Source organism: Triturus cristatus, chromosome 1_1 (assembly GCF_964204655.1).
Source record: "Triturus cristatus chromosome 1_1, aTriCri1.1, whole genome shotgun sequence".
Taxonomy (NCBI): domain Eukaryota; kingdom Metazoa; phylum Chordata; class Amphibia; order Caudata; family Salamandridae; genus Triturus; species Triturus cristatus.
Window position 1 is genome coordinate 201,112,388 of NC_140579.1, and position 18,151 is coordinate 201,130,538.

Consider the following 18,151-nt stretch of genomic DNA (forward strand, 5'->3'; position numbering starts at 1 on the left):
GTCAGTCAGTGAGAGAGAGAGAGAGTCAGTCAGTGAGAGTGAGTCAGTCAGTGAGAGTGAGTGAGTCAGTCAGTGAGAGTGAGTGAGTCAGTCAGTGAGAGTGAGTCAATCAGTGAGAGTGAGTCAGTCAGTGAGAGTGAGTCAGTCAGTGAGAGTGAGTGAGTCAGTCAGTGAGAGTGAGTGAGTCAGTCAGTAAGAGAGAGAGAGAGTCAGTCAGTGAGAGTGAGTCAGTCAGTGAGAGAGAGAGTGAGTCAGTGAGAGTGAGTCAGTCAGTGAGAATGAGCGAGTCAGTCAGTGAGAGTGAGTGAGTCAGTCAGTGAGAGTGAGTCAGTCAGTGAGTGTGAGTGAGTCAGTCAGTGAGAGAGAGAGAGAGAGTCAGTCAGTGAGAGTGAGTCAGTCAGTGAGAGTGAGTGAGTCAGTCAGTGAGAGTGAGTGAGTCAATCAGTGAGAGTGAGTCAGTCAGTGAGAGTGAGTGAGTCAGTCAGAGTGAGTCAGTCAGTGAGAGTGAGTGAGTCAGTGAGAGAGAGAGTGAGTCAGTGAGAGTGACTCAGTCAGTGAGAGTGAGTTTCAGACAGTGAGAGTGAGTCTCAGTCAGTGAGAGTGAGTGAGTCAGTCAGTGAGAGTGAGTGAGTCAGTCAGTGAGAGTGAGTGAGTCAGTCAGTGAGAGTGAGTCAGTCAGTGAGAGTAAGTGAGTCAGTCAGTGAGAGTGAGTGAGTCAGTGAGAGTGAGCGAGTCAGTCAGTGAGAGTGAGTGAGTCAGTAAGGGAGACTGAGTCAGTCAGTGAGAGTGCGTGAGTCAGTCAGTGAGAGTGAGTGTCAGTCAGTGAGAGTGAGTGTCAGTCAGTGAGAGTGAGTCTCAGTCAGTGAGAGTGAGTGAGTCAGTCAGTGAGAGTAAGTGAGTCAGTCAGTGAGAGTGAGTGAGTCAGTCAGTGAGAGTGAGTGAGTCAGCCAGTGAGTCAGCCAGTGAGTCATGCAGTGACTCAGTCAGTGAGAGTGAGCCAGTCAGTGAGAGTGAGTCAGTCAGTGAGAGTGAGTCAGTCAGTGAGTGAGAGTCAGTGAGTCAGTGAGAGTCAGTGAGTCAGTTAGAGTGAGTGAGTCAGTGAGAGTGAGTGAGTCAGTAAGAGTGAGTGAGTCAGTGAGAGTGAGTGAGTGAGTCAGTGAGAGTGAGTGAGTCAGTGAGAGTGAGTGAGTCAGTGAGAGTGAGTGAGTCAGTCAGTGAGAGTGAGTGAGTCAGTCAGTGAGTGTGAGTGAGTCAGTCAGAGAGAGAGAGAGAGAGTCAGTCAGTGAGAGTGAGTCAGTCAGTGAGTGAGTGAGTCAGTGAGTGAGAGTGAGTGAGTCAGTCAGTGAGAGTGAGTCAATCAGTGAGAGTGAGTCAGTCAGTGAGAGTGAGTCAGTCAGTGAGAGTGAGTGAGTCAGTGAGAGAGAGAGTGAGTCAGTGAGAGTGAGTCAGTCAGTGAGAGTGAGCGAGTCAGTCAGTGAGAGTGAGTGAGTCAGTCAGTGAGAGTGAGTGAGTCAGTGAGAGTGAGTGAGTCAGTCAGGGAGACTGAGTCAGTCAGTGAGAGTACGTGAGTCAGTCAGTGAGAGTGAGTGTCAGTCAGTGAGAGTGAGTGTCAGTCAGTGAGAGTTAGTGTCAGTCAGTGAGAATGAGTCTCAGTCAGTGAGAGTGAGTGAGTCAGTCAGTGAGAGTGAGTGAGTCAGTCAGTGAGAGTGAGTGAGTCAGTCAGTGAGAGTGAGTCAGTCAGTCTGAGAGTAAGTGAGTCAGTCAGTGAGAGTGAGTGAGTCAGTCAGTAAGAGTGAGTGAGTCAGTCAGTGAGAGTGAGTGAGTTAGCCAGTGAGTCAGCCAGTGGGTCAGTCAGTGACTCAGTCAGTGAGAGTGAGCCAGTCAGTGAGAGTGAGTCAGTCAGTGAGAGTGAGTCAGTCAGTGAGAGTGAGTCAGTGAGAGTGAGTCAGTGAGAGTGAGTCAGTCAGTGAGAGTGAGTCAGTCAGTGTGTGAGAGTGGGTGAGTGTCAGTGAGAGTGAGTCAGTCAGTGAGAGTCAGTCAGTGAGAGTGAGCAAGCGAGTCAGTGAGAGTGAGTCAGTCAGTCAGTGAGAGTGAGTCAGTCAGTTAGTGAGAGTGAGTCAGTGAGAGTGAGTCAGTGAGTGAGTGAGTCAGTGAGACTGAGTCAGTGAGAGTGAGTCAATTAAAGTGAGTCAGTGAGAGTGAGTCAGTGAGAGTGAGAGTGAGTGAGTCAGTCAGTGAGAGTGAGTGAGTCAGTGAGAGTGAGTCAGTCAGTCAGTGAGAGTGAGTCAGTGAGAGTGAGTCAGTCAGTGAGAGTGAGTCAGTCAGTGAGTCAGTGACAGTCAGTGAGTCAGTGAGAGTGAGTGAGTCAGTGAGAGTGAGTGAGTGAGTCAGTGAGAGTGAGTGAGTCAGTCAGTGAGAGTGAGTGAGTCATTGAGAGTGAGTGAGTCAGTGAGAGTGAGTCAGTCAGTCAGTGAGAGTGAGTCAGTCAGTCAGTGAGAGTGAGTCAGTGAGAGTGAGTCAGTGAGTGAGTGAGTCAGTGAGTGAGAGTGAGTGAGTCAGTCAGTGAGAGTGAGTCAATCAGTGAGAGTGAGTCAGTCAGTGAGAGTGAGTCAGTCAGTGAGAGTGAGTGAGTCAGTGAGAGAGAGAGTGAGTCAGTGAGAGTGAGTCAGTCAGTGAGAATGAGCGAGTCAGTCAGTGAGAGTGAGTGAGTCAGTCAGTGAGAGTGAGTGAGTCAGTGAGAGTGAGTGAGTCAGTCAGGGAGACTGAGTCAGACAGTGAGAGTACGTGAGTCAGTCAGTGAGAGTGAGTGTCAGTCAGTGAGAGTGAGTGTCAGTCAGTGAGAGTTAGTGTCAGTCAGTGAGAGTGAGTGAGTCAGTCAGTGAGAGTGAGTGAGTCAGTGAGAGTGAGTGAGTCAGTCAGTGAGAGTGAGTCAGTGAGAGTGAGTGAGTCAGTGAGAGTGAGTCAGTCAGTGAGTCAGTGACAGTCAGTGAGTCAGTGAGAGTGAGTGAGTCAGTGAGAGTGAGTGAGTGAGTGAGTCAGTGAGAGTGAGTGAGTCAGTCAGTGAGAGTGAGTGAGTCATTGAGAGTGAGTGAGTCAGTGAGAGTGAGTCAGTCAATCAGTGAGAGTGAGTCAGTCAGTCAGTGAGAGTGAGTCAGTGAGAGTGAGTCAATTAAAGTGAGTCAGTGAGAGTGAGTCAGTGAGAGTGAGAGTGAGGGAGTCAGTCAGTGAGAGTAAGTGAGTCAGTCAGTGAGAGTGAGTGAGTCAGTCAGTGAGAGTGAGTGAGTCAGCCAGTGAGTCAGCCAGTGAGTCATGCAGTGACTCAGTCAGTGAGAGTGAGCCAGTCAGTGAGAGTGAGTCAGTCAGTGAGAGTGAGTCAGTCAGTGAGTGAGAGTCAGTGAGTCAGTGAGAGTCAGTGAGTCAGTTAGAGTGAGTGAGTCAGTGAGAGTGAGTGAGTCAGTGAGAGTGAGTGAGTCAGTGAGAGTGAGTGAGTGAGTCAGTGAGAGTGAGTAAATCATTGAGAGTGAGTGAGTCAGTGAGAGTGAGTGAGTCAGTGAGAGTGAGTGAGTCAGTCAGTGAGAGTGAGTGAGTCAGTCAGTGAGAGTGAGTCAGTCAGGTAGAGTAAGTGAGTCAGTCAGTGAGAGTGAGTGAGTCAGTCAGTGAGAGTGAGTCAGTCAGTGAGAGTGAGTGAGTCAGTGAGAGAGAGAGTGAGTAAGTGAGAGTGAGTCAGTCAGTGAGAGTGAGCAAGTCAGTCAGTGACAGTGAATGAGTCAGTCAGTGAGAGTGAGTGAGTCAGTGAGAGTGAGTGAGTCAGTCAGGGAGACTGAGTCAGTCAGTGAGAGTGCGTGAGTCAGTCAGTGAGAGTGAGTGTCAGTCAGTGAGAGTGAGTGTCAGTCAGTGAGAGTGAGTGTCAGTCAGTGAGAGTGAGTCTCAGTCAGTGAGAGTGAGTCAGTCAGTCAGTGAGAGTGAGTGAGTCAATGAGAGTGAGTGAGTCAGTCAGTGAGAGTGAGTCAGTCAGTGAGAGTGAGTGAGTCAGTCAGTGAGAGTGAGTGTCATTCAGTGAGAGTGAGTGTCAGTCAGTGAGAGTGAGTCTCAGTCAGTGAGAGTAAGTGAGTCAGTCAGTGAGAGTGAGTGAGTCAGTCAGTGAGAGTGAGTGAGTCAGTCAATGAGAGTGAGTAAGTCAGTCAGTGAGTCAGCCAGTTAGTCAGTCAGTGACTCAGTCAGTGAGAGTGAACCAGTCAGTGAGAGTGAGTCAGTCAGTGAGAGTGAGTCAGTCAGTGAGAGTGAGTCAGTCAGTGAGAGTCAGTGAGTCAGTGAGAGTCAGTGAGTCAGTGAGAGTCAGTGAGTCAGTGAGAGTGAGTGAGTCAGTGAGAGTGAGTGAGTGAGTCAGTGAGAGTGAGTGAGTGAGTCAGTGAGAGTGAATGAGTCATTGAGAGTGAGTGAGTCAGTGAGAGTGAGTGAGTCAGTGAGAGTGAGTGAATCAGTCAGTGAGAGTGAGTCAGTCAGTGAGTGTGAGTGAGTCAGTCAGTGAGAGAGAGAGAGAGAGAGTCAGTCAGTGAGAGTGAGTCAGTCAGTGAGAGTGAGTGAGTCAGTCAGTGAGAGTGAGTGAGTCAATCAGTGAGAGTGAGTCAGTCAGTGAGAGTGAGTGAGTCAGTGAGTGTGAGTCAGTCAGTGAGAGTGAGTGAGTCAGTGAGAGAGAGAGTGAGTCAGTGAGAGTGACTCAGTCAGTGAGAGTGAGTTTCAGTCAGTGAGAGTGAGTGAGTCAGTCAGTGAGAGTGAGTGAGTCAGTCAGTGAGAGTGAGTGAGTCAGTCAGTGAGAGTGAGTCAGTCAGTGAGAGTGAGTGAGTCAGTCAGTGAGAGTGAGTCAGTGAGAGTGAGTGAGTCAGTGAGAGTGAGTCAGTCAGTGAGTCAGTGACAGTCAGTGAGTCAGTGAGAGTGAGTGAGTCAGTGAGAGTGAGTGAGTGAGTCAGTGAGAGTGAGTGAGTCAGTCAGTGAGAGTGAGTCAATCAGTGAGAGTGAGTCAGTCAGTGAGAGTGAGTCAGTCAGTGAGAGTGAGTGAGTCAGTGAGAGAGAGAGTGAGTCAGTGAGAGTGATTCAGTCAGTGAGAGTGAGCGAGTCAGTCAGTGAGAGTGAGTGAGTCAGTCAGTGAGAGTGAGTCAGTCAGTGAGAGTAAGTGAGTCAGTCAGTGAGAGTGAGTGAGTCAGTCAGTGAGAGTGAGTGAGTCAGCCAGTGAGTCAGCCAGTGAGTCATGCAGTGACTCAGTCAGTGAGAGTGAGCCAGTCAGTGAGAGTGAGTCAGTCAGTGAGAGTGAGTCAGTTAGTGAGTGAGAGTCAGTGAGTCAGTGAGATTCAGTGAGTCAGTTAGAGTGAGTGAGTCAGTGAGAGTGAGTGAGTCAGTGAGAGTGAGTGAGTCAGTGAGAGTGAGTGAGTGAGTCAGTGAGAGTGAGTAAATCATTGAGAGTGAGTGAGTCAGTGAGAGTGAGTGAGTCAGTGAGAGTGAGTGAGTCAGTCAGTGAGAGTGAGTGAGTCAGTCAGTGAGAGTGAGTCAGTCAGGTAGAGTAAGTGAGTCAGTCAGTGAGAGTGAGTGAGTCAGTCAGTGAGAGTGAGTCAGTCAGTGAGAGTGAGTGAGTCAGTGAGAGAGAGAGTGAGTAAGTGAGAGTGAGTCAGTCAGTGAGAGTGAGCAAGTCAGTCAGTGACAGTGAATGAGTCAGTCAGTGAGAGTGAGTGAGTCAGTGAGAGTGAGTGAGTCAGTCAGGGAGACTGAGTCAGTCAGTGAGAGTGCGTGAGTCAGTCAGTGAGAGTGAGTGTCAGTCAGTGAGAGTGAGTGTCAGTCAGTGAGAGTGAGTGTCAGTCAGTGAGAGTGAGTCTCAGTCAGTGAGAGTGAGTGAGTCAGTCAGTGAGAGTGAGTGAGTCAATGAGAGTGAGTGAGTCAGTCAGTGAGAGTGAGTCAGTCAGTGAGAGTGAGTGAGTCAGTCAGTGAGAGTGAGTGTCATTCAGTGAGAGTGAGTGTCAGTCAGTGAGAGTGAGTCTCAGTCAGTGAGAGTAAGTGAGTCAGTCAGTGAGAGTGAGTGAGTCAGTCAGTGAGAGTGAGTGAGTCAGTCAATGAGAGTGAGTAAGTCAGTCAGTGAGAGTGAGTGAGTCAGCCAGTGAGTCAGCCAGTTAGTCAGTCAGTGACTCAGTCAGTGAGAGTGAACCAGTCAGTGAGAGTGAGTCAGTCAGTGAGAGTGAGTCAGTCAGTGAGAGTGATTCAGTCAGTGAGAGTCAGTGAGTCAGTGAGAGTCAGTGAGTCAGTGAGAGTCAGTGAGTCAGTGAGAGTGAGTGAGTCAGTGAGAGTGAGTGAGTGAGTCAGTGAGAGTGAGTGAGTGAGTCAGTGAGAGTGAATGAGTCATTGAGAGTGAGTGAGTCAGTGAGAGTGAGTGAGTCAGTCAGTGAGAGTGAGTGAGTCAGTCAGTGAGAGTGAGTCAGTCAGGTAGAGTAAGTGAGTCAGTCAGTGAGAGTGAGTGAGTCAGTCAGTGAGAGTGAGTCAGTCAGTGAGAGTGAGTGAGTCAGTGAGAGAGAGAGTGAGTAAGTGAGAGTGAGTCAGTCAGTGAGAGTGAGCAAGTCAGTCAGTGACAGTGAATGAGTCAGTCAGTGAGAGTGAGTGAGTCAGTGAGAGTGAGTGAGTCAGTCAGGGAGACTGAGTCAGTCAGTGAGAGTGCGTGAGTCAGTCAGTGAGAGTGAGTGTCAGTCAGTGAGAGTGAGTGTCAGTCAGTGAGAGTGAGTGTCAGTCAGTGAGAGTGAGTCTCAGTCAGTGAGAGTGAGTGAGTCAGTCAGTGAGAGTGAGTGAGTCAATGAGAGTGAGTGAGTCAGTCAGTGAGAGTGAGTCAGTCAGTGAGAGTGAGTGAGTCAGTCAGTGAGAGTGAGTGTCATTCAGTGAGAGTGAGTGTCAGTCAGTGAGAGTAAGTGAGTCAGTCAGTGAGAGTGAGTGAGTCAGTCAATGAGAGTGAGTAAGTCAGTCAGTGAGAGTGAGTGAGTCAGCCAGTGAGTCAGCCAGTTAGTCAGTCAGTGACTCAGTCAGTGAGAGTGAACCAGTCAGTGAGAGTGAGTCAGTCAGTGAGAGTGAGTCAGTCAGTGAGAGTGAGTCAGTCAGTGAGAGTCAGTGAGTCAGTGAGAGTCAGTGAGTCAGTGAGAGTCAGTGAGTCAGTGAGAGTGAGTGAGTCAGTGAGAGTGAGTGAGTGAGTCAGTGAGAGTGAGTGAGTGAGTCAGTGAGAGTGAATGAGTCATTGAGAGTGAGTGAGTCAGTGAGAGTGAGTGAGTCAGTGAGAGTGAGTGAATCAGTCAGTGAGAGTGAGTCAGTCAGTGAGTGTGAGTGAGTCAGTCAGTGAGAGAGAGAGAGAGTCAGTCAGTGAGAGTGAGTCAGTCAGTGAGAGGGAGTGAGTCAGTCAGTGAGAGTGAGTGAGTCAATCAGTGAGAGTGAGTCAGTCAGTGAGAGTGAGTGAGTCAGTGAGAGTGAGTCAGTCAGTGAGAGTGAGTGAGTCAGTGAGAGAGAGAGTGAGTCAGTGAGAGTGACTCAGTCAGTGAGAGTGAGTTTCAGTCAGTGAGAGTGAGTGAGTCAGTCAGTGAGAGTGAGTGAGTCAGTCAGTGAGAGTGAGTGAGTCAGTCAGTGAGAGTGAGTCAGTCAGTGAGAGTGAGTGAGTCAGTCAGTGAGAGTGAGTCAGTGAGAGTGAGTGAGTCAGTGAGAGTGAGTCAGTCAGTGAGTCAGTGACAGTCAGTGAGTCAGTGAGAGTGAGTGAGTCAGTGAGAGTGAGTGAGTGAGTCAGTGAGAGTGAGTGAGTCAGTCAGTGAGAGTGAGTGAGTCATTGAGAGTGAGTGAGTCAGTGAGAGTGAGTCAGTCAATCAGTGAGAGTGAGTCAGTCAGTCAGTGAGAGTGAGTCAGTGAGAGTGAGTGAGTGAGTGAGTGAGTCAGTGAGAGTGAGTGAGTCAGTGAGAGTGAGTCAATTAAAGTGAGTCAGTGAGAGTGAGTCAGTGAGAGTGAGAGTGAGGGAGTCAGTCAGTGAGAGTAAGTGAGTCAGTCAGTGAGAGTGAGTGAGTCAGTCAGTGAGAGTGAGTGAGTCAGCCAGTGAGTCAGCCAGTGAGTCATGCAGTGACTCAGTCAGTGAGAGTGAGCCAGTCAGTGAGAGTGAGTCAGTCAGTGAGAGTGAGTCAGTTAGTGAGTGAGAGTCAGTGAGTCAGTGAGAGTCAGTGAGTCAGTTAGAGTGAGTGAGTCAGTGAGAGTGAGTGAGTCAGTGAGAGTGAGTGAGTCAGTGAGAGTGAGTGAGTGAGTCAGTGAGAGTGAGTAAATCATTGAGAGTGAGTGAGTCAGTGAGAGTGAGTGAGTCAGTGAGAGTGAGTGAGTCAGTCAGTGAGAGTGAGTGAGTCAGTCAGTGAGAGTGAGTCAGTCAGGTAGAGTAAGTGAGTCAGTCAGTGAGAGTGAGTGAGTCAGTCAGTGAGAGTGAGTCAGTCAGTGAGAGTGAGTGAGTCAGTGAGAGAGAGAGTGAGTAAGTGAGAGTGAGTCAGTCAGTGAGAGTGAGCAAGTCAGTCAGTGACAGTGAATGAGTCAGTCAGTGAGAGTGAGTGAGTCAGTGAGAGTGAGTGAGTCAGTCAGGCAGACTGAGTCAGTCAGTGAGAGTGCGTGAGTCAGTCAGTGAGAGTGAGTGTCAGTCAGTGAGAGTGAGTGTCAGTCAGTGAGAGTGAGTGTCAGTCAGTGAGAGTGAGTCTCAGTCAGTGAGAGTGAGTGAGTCAGTCAGTGAGAGTGAGTGAGTCAATGAGAGTGAGTGAGTCAGTCAGTGAGAGTGAGTCAGTCAGTGAGAGTGAGTGAGTCAGTCAGTGAGAGTGAGTGTCATTCAGTGAGAGTGAGTGTCAGTCAGTGAGAGTGAGTCTCAGTCAGTGAGAGTAAGTGAGTCAGTCAGTGAGAGTGAGTGAGTCAGTCAGTGAGAGTGAGTCAGTCAGTCAATGAGAGTGAGTAAGTCAGTCAGTGAGAGTGAGTGAGTCAGCCAGTGAGTCAGCCAGTTAGTCAGTCAGTGACTCAGTCAGTGAGAGTGAACCAGTCAGTGAGAGTGAGTCAGTCAGTGAGAGTGAGTCAGTCAGTGAGAGTGATTCAGTCAGTGAGAGTCAGTGAGTCAGTGAGAGTCAGTGAGTCAGTGAGAGTCAGTGAGTCAGTGAGAGTGAGTGAGTCAGTGAGAGTGAGTGAGTGAGTCAGTGAGAGTGAGTGAGTGAGTCAGTGAGAGTGAATGAGTCATTGAGAGTGAGTGAGTCAGTGAGAGTGAGTGAGTCAGTGAGAGTGAGTGAATCAGTCAGTGAGAGTGAGTCAGTCAGTGAGTGTGAGTGAGTCAGTCAGTGAGAGAGAGAGAGAGAGTCAGTCAGTGAGAGTGAGTCAGTCAGTGAGAGTGAGTGAGTCAGTCAGTGAGAGTGAGTGAGTCAATCAGTGAGAGTGAGTCAGTCAGTGAGAGTGAGTGAGTCAGTGAGAGTGAGTCAGTCAGTGAGAGTGAGTGAGTCAGTGAGAGAGAGAGTGAGTCAGTGAGAGTGACTCAGTCAGTGAGAGTGAGTTTCAGTCAGTGAGAGTGAGTGAGTCAGTCAGTGAGAGTGAGTGAGTCAGTCAGTGAGAGTGAGTGAGTCAGTCAGTGAGAGTGAGTCAGTCAGTGAGAGTAAGTGAGTCAGTCAGTGAGAGTGAGTGAGTCAGTGAGAGTGAGCGAGTCAGTCAGTGAGAGTGAGTGAGTCAGTCAGGGAGAGTGAGTGAGTCAGTCAGTGAGAGTGAGTGAGTCAGCCAGTGAGTCAGCCAGTGAGTCAGTCAGTGACTCAGTCAGTGAGAGTGAGCCAGTCAGTGAGAGTGAGTGAGTCAGTGAGAGTGAGTGAGTCAGTGAGAGTGAGTCAGTCAGTGAGAGTGAGTGAGTCAGTGAGAGAGAGAGTGAGTCAGTGAGAGTGAGTCAGTCAGTGAGAGTGAGTGAGTCAGTCAGTGAGAGTGAGTGTCAGTCAGTGAGAGTGAGTTTCAGTCAGTGAGAGTGAGTCTCAGTCAGTGAGAGTGAGTGAGTCAGTCAGTGAGAGTGAGTGAGTCAGTCAGTGAGAGTGAGTGAGTCAGTCAGTGAGAGTGAGTCAGTCAGTGAGAGTGCATGAGTCAGTCAGTGAAAGTGAGTGTCAGTCAGTGAGAGTGAGTGTCAGTCAGTGAGAGTGAGTGTCAGTCAGTGAGAGTGAGTGTCAGTCAGTGAGAGTGAGTGAGTCAGTCAGTGAGAGTAAGTGAGTCAGTCAGTGAGAGTGAGTGAGTCAGTCAGTGAGAGTGAGTGAGTCAGCCAGTGAGTCAGCCAGTGAGTCATGCAGTGACTCAGTCAGTGAGAGTGAGCCAGTCAGTGAGAGTGAGTCAGTCAGTGAGAGTGAGTCAGTCAGTGAGTGAGAGTCAGTGAGTCAGTGAGAGTCAGTGAGTCAGTTAGAGTGAGTGAGTCAGTGAGAGTGAGTGAGTCAGTGAGAGTGAGTGAGTCAGTGAGAGTGAGTGAGTGAGTCAGTCAGAGTGAGTAAATCATTGAGAGTGAGTGAGTCAGTGAGAGTGAGTGAGTCAGTGAGAGTGAGTGAGTCAGTCAGTGAGAGTGAGTGAGTCAGTCAGTGAGTGTGAGTGAGTCAGTCAGTAAGAGAGAGAGAGAGTCAGTCAGTGAGAGTGAGTCAGTCAGTGAGAGTGAGTGAGTCAGTGAGTGAGAGTGAGTGAGTCAGTCAGTTAGAATGAGTCAATCAGTGAGAGTGAGTCAGTCAGTGAGAGTGAGTCAGTCAGTGAGAGTGAGTCAGTCAGTGAGAGTGAGTGAGTCAGTGAGAGAGAGAGTGAGTCAGTGAGAGTGAGTGAGTCAGTCAGGGAGACTGAGTCAGTCAGTGAGAGTACGTGAGTCAGTCAGTGAGAGTGAGTGTCAGTCAGTGAGAGTGAGTGTCAGTCAGTGAGAGTTAGTGTCAGTCAGTGAGAGTGAGTCTCAGTCAGTGAGAGTGAGTGAGTCAGTCAGTGAGAGTGAGTGAGTCAGTCAGTGAGAGTGAGTGAGTCAGTCAGTGAGAGTGAGTGAGTCAGCCAGTCAGTCAGCCAGTGGGTCAGTCAGTGACTCAGTCAGTGAGAGTGAGCCAGTCAGTGAGAGTGAGTCAGTCAGTGAGAGTGAGTCAGTCAGTGAGAGTGAGTCAGTGAGAGTGAGTCAGTGAGAGTGAGTGAGTCAGTGAGAGAGAGAGTGAGTCAGTGAGAGTGAGTCAGTCAGTGAGAGTGAGCGAGTCAGTCAGTGAGAGTGAGTGAGTCAGTCAGTGAGAGTGAGTGAGTCAGTGAGAGTGAGTGAGTCAGTCAGGGAGACTGAGTCAGTCAGTGAGAGTGCGTGAGTCAGTCAGTGAGAGTGAGTGTCAGTCAGTGAGAGTGAGTGTCAGTCAGTGAGAGTGAGTGTCAGTCAGTGAGAGTGAGTCTCAGTCAGTGAGAGTGAGTGAGTCAGTCAGTGAGAGTAAGTGAGTCAGTCAGTGAGAGTGAGTGAGTCAGTCAGTGAGAGTGAGTGAGTCAGCCAGTGAGTCAGCCAGTGAGTCATGCAGTGACTCAGTCAGTGAGAGTGAGCCAGTCAGTGAGAGTGAGTCAGTCAGTGAGAGTGAGTCAGTCAGTGAGTGAGAGTCAGTGAGTCAGTGAGAGTCAGTGAGTCAGTTAGAGTGAGTGAGTCAGTGAGAGTGAGTGAGTCAGTGAGAGTGAGTGAGTCAGTGAGAGTGAGTGAGTGAGTCAGTGAGAGTGAGTAAATCATTGAGAGTGAGTGAGTCAGTGAGAGTGAGTGAGTCAGTGAGAGTGAGTGAGTCAGTCAGTGAGAGTGAGTGAGTCAGTCAGTGAGTGTGAGTGAGTCAGTCAGAGAGAGAGAGAGAGAGTCAGTCAGTGAGAGTGAGTCAGTCAGTGAGTGAGTGAGTCAGTGAGTGAGAGTGAGTGAGTCAGTCAGTGAGAGTGAGTCAATCAGTGAGAGTGAGTCAGTCAGTGAGAGTGAGTCAGTCAGTGAGAGTGAGTGAGTCAGTGAGAGAGAGAGTGAGTCAGTGAGAGTGAGTCAGTCAGTGAGAGTGAGCGAGTCAGTCAGTGAGAGTGAGTGAGTCAGTCAGTGAGAGTGAGTGAGTCAGTGAGAGTGAGTGAGTCAGTCAGGGAGACTGAGTCAGTCAGTGAGAGTACATGAGTCAGTCAGTGAGAGTGAGTGTCAGTCAGTGAGAGTGAGTGTCAGTCAGTGAGAGTTAGTGTCAGTCAGTGAGAGTGAGTCTCAGTCAGTGAGAGTGAGTGAGTCAGTCAGTGAGAGTGAGTGAGTCAGTCAGTGAGAGTGAGTGAGTCAGTCAGTGAGAGTGAGTCAGTCAGTCTGAGAGTAAGTGAGTCAGTCAGTGAGAGTGAGTGAGTCAGTCAGTAAGAGTGAGTGAGTCAGTCAGTGAGAGTGAGTGAGTTAGCCAGTGAGTCAGCCAGTGGGTCAGTCAGTGACTCAGTCAGTGAGAGTGAGCCAGTCAGTGAGAGTGAGTCAGTCAGTGAGAGTGAGTCAGTCAGTGAGAGTGAGTCAGTGAGAGTGAGTCAGTGAGAGGGAGTCAGTCAGTGAGAGTGAGTCAGTCAGTATGTGAGAGTGGGTGAGTGTCAGTGAGAGTGAGTCAGTCAGTGAGAGTCAGTCAGTGAGAGTGAGCAAGCGAGTCAGTGAGAGTGAGTCAGTCAGTCAGTGAGAGTGAGTCAGTCAGTCAGTGAGAGTGAGTCAGTGAGAGTGAGTCAGTGAGTGAGTGAGTCAGTGAGACTGAGTCAGTGAGAGTGAGTCAATTAAAGTGAGTCAGTGAGAGTGAGTCAGTGAGAGTGAGAGTGAGTGAGTCAGTCAGTGAGAGTGAGTGAGTCAGTGAGAGTGAGTCAGTCAGTCAGTGAGAGTGAGTCAGTGAGAGTGAGTCAGTCAGTGAGAGTGAGTCAGTCAGTGAGTCAGTGAGAGTGAGTGAGTCAGTGAGAGTGAGTGAGTCAGTGAGAGTGAGTGAGTGAGTCAGTGAGAGTGAGTGAGTCAGTCAGTGAGAGTGATTGAGTCATTGAGAGTGAGTGAGTCAGTGAGAGTGAGTCAGTCAGTCAGTGAGAGTGAGTCAGTCAGTCAGTGAGAGTGAGTCAGTGAGAGTGAGTCAGTGAGTGAGTGAGTCAGTGAGTGAGAGTGAGTGAGTCAGTCAGTGAGAGTGAGTCAGTCAGTGAGAGTGAGTCAGTCAGTGAGAGTGAGTGAGTCAGTGAGAGAGAGAGTGAGTCAGTGAGAGTGAGTCAGTCAGTGAGAATGAGCGAGTCAGTCAGTGAGAGTGAGTGAGTGAGTCAGTGAGAGTGAGTGAGTCAGTGAGAGTGAGTGAGTCAGTCAGGGAGACTGAGTCAGTCAGTGAGAGTACGTGAGTCAGTCAGTGAGAGTGAGTGTCAGTCAGTGAGAGTGAGTGTCAGTCAGTGAGAGTTAGTGTCAGTCAGTGAGAGTGAGTCTCAGTCAGTGAGAGTGAGTGAGTCAGTCAGTGAGAGTGAGTGAGTCAGTCAGTGAGAGTGAGTGAGTCAGCCAGTGAGTCAGCCAGTGAGTCATGCAGTGACTCAGTCAGTGAGAGTGAGCCAGTCAGTGAGAGTGAGTCAGTCAGTGAGAGTGAGTCAGTCAGTGAGTGAGAGTCAGTGAGTCAGTGAGAGTCAGTGAGTCAGTTAGAGTGAGTGAGTCAGTGAGAGTGAGTGAGTCAGTAAGAGTGAGTGAGTCAGTGAGAGTGAGTGAGTGAGTCAGTGAGAGTGAGTGAGTCAGTGAGAGTGAGTCAGTCAGTCTGAGAGTAAGTGAGTCAGTCAGTGAGAGTGAGTGAGTCAGTCAGTAAGAGTGAGTGAGTCAGTCAGTGAGAGTGAGTGAGTTAGCCAGTGAGTCAGCCAGTGGGTCAGTCAGTGACTCAGTCAGTGAGAGTGAGCCAGTCAGTGAGAGTGAGTCAGTCAGTGAGAGTGAGTCAGTCAGTGAGAGTGAGTCAGTGAGAGTGAGTCAGTGAGAGGGAGTCAGTCAGTGAGAGTGAGTCAGTCAGTGTGTGAGAGTGGGTGAGTGTCAGTGAGAGTGAGTCAGTCAGTGAGAGTCAGTCAGTGAGAGTGAGCAAGTGAGTCAGTGAGAGTGAGTCAGTCAGTCAGTGAGAGTGAGTCAGTCAGTCAGTGAGAGTGAGTCAGTGAGAGTGAGTCAGTGAGTGAGTGAGTCAGTGAGAGTGAGTCAGTGAGAGTGAGTCAATTAAAGTGAGTCAGTGAGAGTGAGTCAGTGAGAGTGAGAGTGAGTGAGTCAGTCAGTGAGAGTGAGTGAGTCAGTGAGAGTGAGTGAGTCAGTCAGTGAGAGTGAGTCAGTGAGAGTGAGTCAGTCAGTGAGAGTGAGTCAGTCAGTGAGTCAGTGAGAGTGAGTGAGTCAGTGAGAGTGAGTGAGTCAGTGAGAGTGAGTGAGTGAGTCAGTGAGAGTGAGTGAGTCAGTCAGTGAGAGTGAGTGAGTCATTGAGAGTGAGTCTCAGTCAGTGAGAGTGAGTGAGTCAGTCAGTGAGAGTGAGTGAGTCAGTCAGTGAGAGTGAGTGAGTCAGCCAGTGAGTCAGCCAGTGAGTCATGCAGTGACTCAGTCAGTGAGAGTGAGCCAGTCAGTGAGAGTGAGTCAGTCAGTGAGAGTGAGTCAGTCAGTGAGTGAGAGTCAGTGAGTCAGTGAGAGTCAGTGAGTCAGTTAGAGTGAGTGAGTCAGTGAGAGTGAGTGAGTCAGTAAGAGTGAGTGAGTCAGTGAGAGTGAGTGAGTGAGTCAGTGAGAGTGAGTGAGTCAGTGAGAGTGAGTCAGTCAGTCTGAGAGTAAGTGAGTCAGTCAGTGAGAGTGAGTGAGTCAATCAGTAAGAGTGAGTGAGTCAGTCAGTGAGAGTGAGTGAGTTAGCCAGTGAGTCAGCCAGTGGGTCAGTCAGTGACTCAGTCAGTGAGAGTGAGCCAGTCAGTGAGAGTGAGTCAGTCAGTGAGAGTGAGTCAGTCAGTGAGAGTGAGTCAGTGAGAGTGAGTCAGTGAGAGGGAGTCAGTCAGTGAGAGTGAGTCAGTCAGTGTGTGAGAGTGGGTGAGTGTCAGTGAGAGTGAGTCAGTCAGTGAGAGTCAGTCAGTGAGAGTGAGCAAGTGAGTCAGTGAGAGTGAGTCAGTCAGTCAGTGAGAGTGAGTGAGTCAGTCAGTGAGAGTGAGTCAGTGAGAGTGAGTCAGTGAGTGAGTGAGTCAGTGAGAGTGAGTCAGTGAGAGTGAGTCAATTAAAGTGAGTCAGTGAGAGTGAGTCAGTGAGAGTGAGAGTGAGTGAGTCAGTCAGTGAGAGTGAGTGAGTCAGTGAGAGTGAGTGAGTCAGTCAGTGAGAGTGAGTCAGTGAGAGTGAGTCAGTCAGTGAGAGTGAGTCAGTCAGTGAGTCAGTGAGAGTGAGTGAGTCAGTGAGAGTGAGTGAGTCAGTGAGAGTGAGTGAGTGAGTCAGTGAGAGTGAGTGAGTCAGTCAGTGAGAGTGAGTGAGTCATTGAGAGTGAGTCAGTCAGTGAGAGTGAGTCAGTCAGTCAGTGAGAGTGAGTCAGTCAGTCAGTGAGAGTGAGTCAGTGAGAGTGAGTCAGTGAGTGAGTGAGTCAGTGAGAGTGAGTGAGTCAGTGAGAGTGAGTCAATTAAAGTGAGTCAGTGAGAGTGAGTCAGTGAGAGTGAGAGTGAGAGAGTCAGTCAGTGAGAGTAAGTGAGTCAGTCAGTGAGAGTGAGTGAGTCAGTCAGTGAGAGTGAGTGAGTCAGCCAGTGAGTCAGCCAGTGAGTCATGCAGTGAATCAGTCAGTGAGAGTGAGCCAGTCAGTGAGAGTGAGTCAGTCAGTGAGAGTGAGTCAGTCAGTGAGTGAGAGTCAGTGAGTCAGTGAGAGTCAGTGAGTCAGTTAGAGTGAGTGAGTCAGTGAGAGTGAGTGAGTCAGTGAGAGTGAGTGAGTCAGTGAGAGTGAGTGAGTGAGTCAGTGAGAGTGAGTAAATCATTGAGAGTGAGTGAGTCAGTGAGAGTGAGTGAGTCAGTGAGAGTGAGTGAGTCAGTCAGTGAGAGTGAGTGAGTCAGTCAGTGAGTGTGAGTGAGTCAGTCAGTGAGAGAGAGAGAGAGTCAGTCAGTGAGAGTGAGTCAGTCAGTGAGAGTGTGTGAGTCAGTCAGTGAGAGTGAGTGAGTCAGTCAGTGAGAGTGAGTCAATCAGTGAGAGTGAGTCAGTCAGTGAGAGTGAGTCAGTCAGTGAGAGTGAGTGAGTCAGTCAGTGAGAGTGAGTCAGTCAGTCAGTGAGTGTGAGTGAGTCAGTCAGTAAGAGAGAGAGAGAGTCAGTCAGTGACAGTGAGTCAGTCAGTGAGAGTGAGTGAGTGAGAGTGAGTGAGTCAGTCAGTTAGAATGAGTCAATCAGTGAGAGTGAGTCAGTCAGTGAGAGTGAGTCAGTCAGTGAGAGTGAGTGAGTCAGTGAGAGAGAGAGTGAGTCAGTGAGAGTGAGTCAGTCAGTGAGAGTGAGCGAGTCAGTCAGTGAGAGTGAGTGAGTCAGTCAGTGAGAGTGAGTGAGTCAGTGAGAGTGAGTGAGTCAGTCAGGGAGACTGAGTCAGTCAGTGAGAGTACGTGAGTCAGTCAGTGAGAGTGAGTGTCAGTCAGTGAGAGTGAGTGTCAGTCAGTGAGAGTGAGTCTCAGTCAGTGAGAGTGAGTGAGTCAGTCAGTGAGAGTGAGTGAGTCAGTCAGTGAGAGTGAGTGAGTCAGTCAGTGAGAGTGAGTGAGTCAGCCAGTGAGTCAGCCAGTGGGTCAGTCAGTGACTCAGTCAGTGAGAGTGAGCCAGTCAGTGAGAGTGAGTCAGTCAGTGAGAGTGAGTCAGTCAGTGAGTGAGAGTCACTGAGTCAGTGAGAGTCAGTGAGTCAGTTAGAATGAGTGAGTCAGTGAGAGTGAGTGAGTGAGTCAGTGAGAGTGAGTAAATCATTGAGAGTGAGTGAGTCAGTGAGAGTGAGTGAGTCAGTGAGAGTAAATCAGTCAGTCAGTGAGAGTGAGTGAGTCAGTCAGTGAGTGTGAGTGAGTCAGTCAGTGAGAGAGAGAGAGTCAGTCAGTGAGAGTGAGTCAGTCAGTGAGAGTGAGTGAGTCAGTCAGTGAGAGTGAGTGAGTCAGTCAGTGAGAGTGAGTCAGTCAGTGAGAGTGAGTGAGTCAGTGAGAGAGAGAGTGAGTCAGTGAGAGTGAGTCAGTCAGTGAGAGTGAGCGAGTCAGTCAGTGAGAGTGAGTGAGTCAGTCAGTGAGAGTGAGTGAGTCAGTGAGAGTGAGTGAGTCAGTCAGGGAGACTGAGTCAGTCAGTGAGAGTGCGTGAGTCAGTCAGTGAGAGTGAGTGTCAGTCAGTGAGAGTGAGTGTCAGTCAGTGAGAGTGAGTGTCAGTCAGTGAGAGTGAGTCTCAGTCAGTGAGAGTGAGTGAGTCAGTCAGTGAGAGTGAGTGAGTCAGTCAGTGAGAGTGAGTGAGTCAGTCAGTGAGAGTGAGTCAATCAGTGAGAGTGAGTCAGTCAGTGAGAGTGAGTCAGTCAGTGAGAGTGAATGAGTCAGTCAGTGAGAGTGAGTGAGTCAGTCAGTGAGTGTGAGTGAGTCAGTCAGTAAGAGAGAGAGAGAGAGAGTCAGTCAGTGAGAGTGAGTCAGTCAGTGAGAGTGAGTGAGTCAGTGAGTGAGAGTGAGTGAGTCAGTCAGTTAGAATGAGTCAATCAGTGAGAGTGAGTCAGTCAGTGAGAGTGAGTCAGTCAGTGAGAGTGAATGAGTCAGTGAGAGAGAGAGTGAGTCAGTGAGAATGAGTCAGTCAGTGAGAGTGAGCGAGTCAGTCAGTGAGAGTGAGTGAGTCAGTCAGTGAGAGTGAGTGAGTCAGTCAGTGAGAGTGAGTGAGTCAGTGAGAGTGAGTGAGTCAGTCAGGGAGACTGAGTCAGTCAATGAAAGTACGTGAGTCAGTCAGTGAGAGTGAGTGTCAGTCAGTGAGAGTGAGTGTCAGTCAGTGAGAGTTAGTGTCAGTCAGTGAGAGTGAGTCTCAGTCAGTGAGAGTGAGTGAGTCAGTCAGTGAGAGTGAGTGAGTCAGTCAGTGAGAGTGAGTGAGTCAGTCAGTGAGAGTGAGTGAGTCAGCCAGTGAGTCAGCCAGTGGGTCAGTCAGTGACTCAGTCAGTGAGAGTGAGCCAGTCAGTGAGAGTGAGTCAGTCAGTGAGAGTGAGTCAG